Below are 4,545 nucleotides of genomic sequence, written 5' to 3' on the forward strand. Positions count from 1 at the left end.
CACATATAATGTGTAAGAAACACAATGTTGATTATAGCCAATGGGGGCCGCCTTCGCTGCGCTCGACAGCTTTTTAGCGAATCGAGGCCGCCTTCGCTGCGCTCGGCAGCCAGTAGAACGCCCGCATTAGCGTTACATGAATTAACCCTAGCCGCGGACGGACGTACGGACGGACAGACAACACACTCCACTAGAGGGGTAAGACTAGCCGTTCGCCGCCGCTACGCGGCGGAGTGGCATGGTTTGTTGGAGATGCGGTGGCCGCAGATTTAGATGCTTCTTGGTCGCGTACTTTGTTAGCGTCGTTCACCCCAGTAGATCTTGGCTTCGTGTACTTAACTATTTGCCTCTTTCGTGGCCGTTGAGCTCTCATCGCTGATACTCTAGCCGAAGAGTGCTATTCCGTGGTTTGGCGCATTCACGCAGTCGTATTATTCCATCACCCGTGTATCGTGCTCTCCTGGTGAGGTTTCCATCGACCGCGGTATCACGCTATCGTGCAATCGCGGTGTGGTAATGCTGTCTATGGTATTGTGCTCGCGTAGTGCACCTGCGTTGCCCGTGCTATTGTGTTTTGCAATGGCATCGTACTCCACAATGTGGAATCGTGGTCCCCCTAAGAGCCCCCTCGTTTATTTCGTGGCTGGTCCACCGTCCGTGCAATCGTGTTCTCATGTACTACTGTCCTTCGTGGCTCGGTAAGCTCAGGTTCTACACTGGTATGGTGTTCCGTGGCTTGATGGTCTTCGGTCTAGGGTGCTATTCCGTGGCTTGGTGCCTCCATGCAGTCGTGTGGTTCCGTCGCCCGTGCATCGTTATCTCCTGATGAAGTGTCATCGACCGCGGTATCACACTATCGTGCAATCGCGGTGTGGTTATGCTTTCTATGGTATTGTGCACGTGTAGTGCATCTGCGTTGTCCGTGTTATCGTGCTCTACGATGCCATCGTGCTCCACGGTGTGTAATCGTGGCCATACCAAGCCCACCCCCTGTGCAGTTGGTGGGCGGTCCGCAGTCCGTGCAATCGTGTTATCATGTACTGCTGTCCTCCGTGGCTCGCTAAGCTCAGGTTCTACACTGGTATGGTGCTCCGTGACTCGGTGATTTCGCGTGGCAGCGTGTTCTCCGATGGTTTAGTGGATAACCCACCGTCCATGCTGTCGTGTTATCTCTAGTGTCGGGGCTGTCGTCTGTGTTATCGTTAGCTACCGTAGTGTCGCGCTCCGTGGATCGGTGAGCTCATGTTCTACCTAGGCATCGTGCTCCAAAATTGATGATTTCTGATTTCCCGTATCTGGCCTCCTGCGGGCTCAGATTTGGTCGGTTGACTGTGCTCCATGTTTACCCGTGGTGTTGTTGGAGTATTGTTTCTGTGCACTCTCACCGATACGTGTTCTACCGTGGCTTCGAACGTCCGTGCTCTTCCGTAGCCCGTGCTTTTCAGCATGCTGGGGTGTCTATGTATTTAGCTCCCTTCCGTGGCCCGTACGTTCCTGTCATGTTCTCTCCATCTGTTCTTTTCATGGCTGCGTGCTCTTTCATCTTTCACGCTACTTATAAAACTTCGTGGTTTGCATCGGCTAAGTCTTCTATCATCGTCCATGGCCTTCCGTGCTTCGTGTTGCTCTTCTATCCCATCGTGTACATAGTGTAGGTCGGTATTCCTTCGTGTTTCGTGTCCTTGCTTAGACATGTGCATCCGCGCCAACTTAATCACAAACGCTGTTCCCATTTTGTTTGATGTACACAGCGTATATTGTTGGAAAACTCACATAATATCTGAAGGTCGCACACTACGCGCGCAAATACAAAGGAAGACAATAGTTTATTACGGAGGTGCAGGGGTGTAAGCCACAATAGTCATATTTTAAAGTTTGTACATTATTAATAATAGTAATACAATTGTTATTTATTATTAAACGCTGATATAATTTTTATGTGTACTACTACTACAAATGACTGCAAGCCAAAATATGAAATGCCTTGATAATAGTACTAAGAAAAAAATTATGGTAAGTTAAATTAGTACAGCAGTACTACGAAGCCTAAAACATCATTCTAAATTCAATAAGTACTAAAGTTTCGATTGAGGCCGAAATATAAGTCACCTGGGCCTATAATTGTTTTCTCCAGCTCCTACGACGATATAGTACGTGTGTGCTCATCGGCGCCTTTTTATTGTGCTAATTAACGCGTGCACAGGCAGCGCCCTTTGCGTGAGGTGGCGAACCGCAGCTGAAAATGAGAGCAAAATGAAATTTAAACGGTGCAGTTAAGTACGATGTGTAGTCCACATACAGTAAGTACAGCACATAATATCTGTTTTAGCCAATGGGAGCCGCCTTCGCTGAGCTCGACAGCTTTTTAGCGAATCGAGAGGGCGCTTCTCTGGTGCTCTCCGCCACCCAAAAAAACGCCCGCCATTGTGCTTAAACTATATTAAACCCCGACCGCGCGAAGGAATGAAAAGAAAACAACACCTCACTATAGAAGGTAAGAACTAGCCGGTTCGCCGCCCGCTAACGCGGCGGGAATGGCCAGGGTTTTGTTTGGAGATTAAGTGGGACGCAAATTTTAAATACCTCGCTGGTGTTTGTGTGGCTCTTAAGGGGCGTCCTTTCACACCTAATAAAGTTCCTGGCCTTCGTGTAATCACCCACTTATTGTCCGTAATCTCATGTGGCTTTGTACAATATCGTGGTTTGATACGTTTCCGTTACCCCGTACTACAGGTTGAATGTCGTGTTCTTCAATGGCCTGTGCTCTTCCGTATTCTTCTTGGTTTCGTGGCTCTCTATTCACCCGTGGTCCACGCTGTTTGTGGATATGCGCTCTCTTTTGAGCTCATCCACTTTAGTACAGCCTCTTTCGTGGCTCCTAACTATTCCCTGTTCTCAAACATTTACGCGGGCTGTACCGCTTTCGTGATACATAGGCATTCGTGGCCGTTGGCCTCCCATCACCGGTACTCTAACCAAAGGGTGCTATTCCGTGCTTTGGTGCCTCCATGCAGTCGTGTGGTTCCGTCGCCCGTGCATCGTGATCTCCTGATGAAGTGTCATCGACCGCGGTATCACGCTATCGTGCAATCGCGGTGTGGTAATGCTGTCTATGGTATTGTGCTCGCGTAGTGCACCTGCGTTGCCCGTGCTATTGTGTTTTGCAATGGCATCGTACTCCACAATGTGGAATCGTGGTCCCCCTAAGAGCCCCCTCGTTTATTTCGTGGCTGGTCCACCGTCCGTGCAATCGTGTTATCATGTACTGCTGTCCTCCGTGGCTCGCTAAGCTCAGGTTCTACACTGGTATGGTGCTCCGTGACTCGGTGATTTCGCGTGGCAGCGTGTTCTCCGATGGTTTAGTGGATAACCCATTGTCCATGCTGTCGTGTTATCTCTGGTGTCGGGGCTGGGCTGTCGTCTATGTTATCGTTAGCTACCGTAGTGTCGCGCTCCGTGGATCGGTGAGCTCATGTTCTACCTAGGCATCGTGCTCCAAAAATTGATGATTTCTGATTTCCCGTATCTGGCCTCCTGCGGGCTCAGATTTGGTCGGTTGACTGTGCTCCATGTTTACCCGTGGTGTTGTTGGAGTATTGTTTCTGTGCACTCTCACCGATACGTGTTCTACCGTGGCTTCGAACGTCCGTGCTCTTCCGTAGCCCGTGCTTTTCAGCATGCTGGGGTGTCTATGTATTTAGTTCCCTTCCGTGGCCCGTACGTTCCTGTCATGTTCTATCCATCTGTTCTTTTCATGGCTGCGTGCTCTTTCATCTTTCACGCTACTTATAAAACTTCGTGGTTTGCATCGGCTAAGTCTTCTATCATCGTCCATGGCCTTCCGTGCTTCGTGTTGCTCTTCTATCCCATCGTGTACATAGTGTAGGTCGGTATTCCTTCGTGTTTCGTGTCCTTGCTTAGACATGTGCATCCGCGCCAACTTAATCACAAACGCTGTTCCCATTTTGTTTGATGTACACAACGTATATTGTTGGAAAGTTCACATAATATCTGAAGGTCGCACACTACGCGCGCAAATACAAAGGAAGACAACAGTTTATTACGGAGGTGCAGGGGTGTAAGCCACAATAGTCATATTTTAAAGTTTTCACATTATTATTAATAGTAATACAATTGTTATTTATTATTAAACGCTGATATAATTTTTATGTGTACTACTACTACAAATAACTGCAAGTAAAAATATGAAATGCCTTGATAATAGTACTAAGAAAATAATACTGTAAATTAAATTAGTACAGCAGTACTACGAAGCCTAAAACAGCATTCTAAATTCAATAAGTACTAAAGTTTCGATTGAGGCCGAAATAAAAGTCCCCAGAGCCTACAATTTTTTTCAACAGCTCCTACGACGATATAGTACGTGTGTGCTTATCGGCGCCTTTTAATTATGCTAACTACCGCGTACACAGACAGCGCCCTTAGCGTGGCCTTGCAGACCGCAGCTCAAAATGAGAGCAAAATGAAATTTAAGCGGTGCATTTAAGTACGATGTGTAGTCCACATACAGTGTGTACAAAACGT

The sequence above is a fragment of the Phytophthora infestans genome, genomic scaffold (genome assembly GCF_000142945.1).
Source record: "Phytophthora infestans T30-4 supercont1.129 genomic scaffold, whole genome shotgun sequence".
Classification (NCBI taxonomy): Eukaryota; Oomycota; class Peronosporomycetes; order Peronosporales; family Peronosporaceae; genus Phytophthora; species Phytophthora infestans.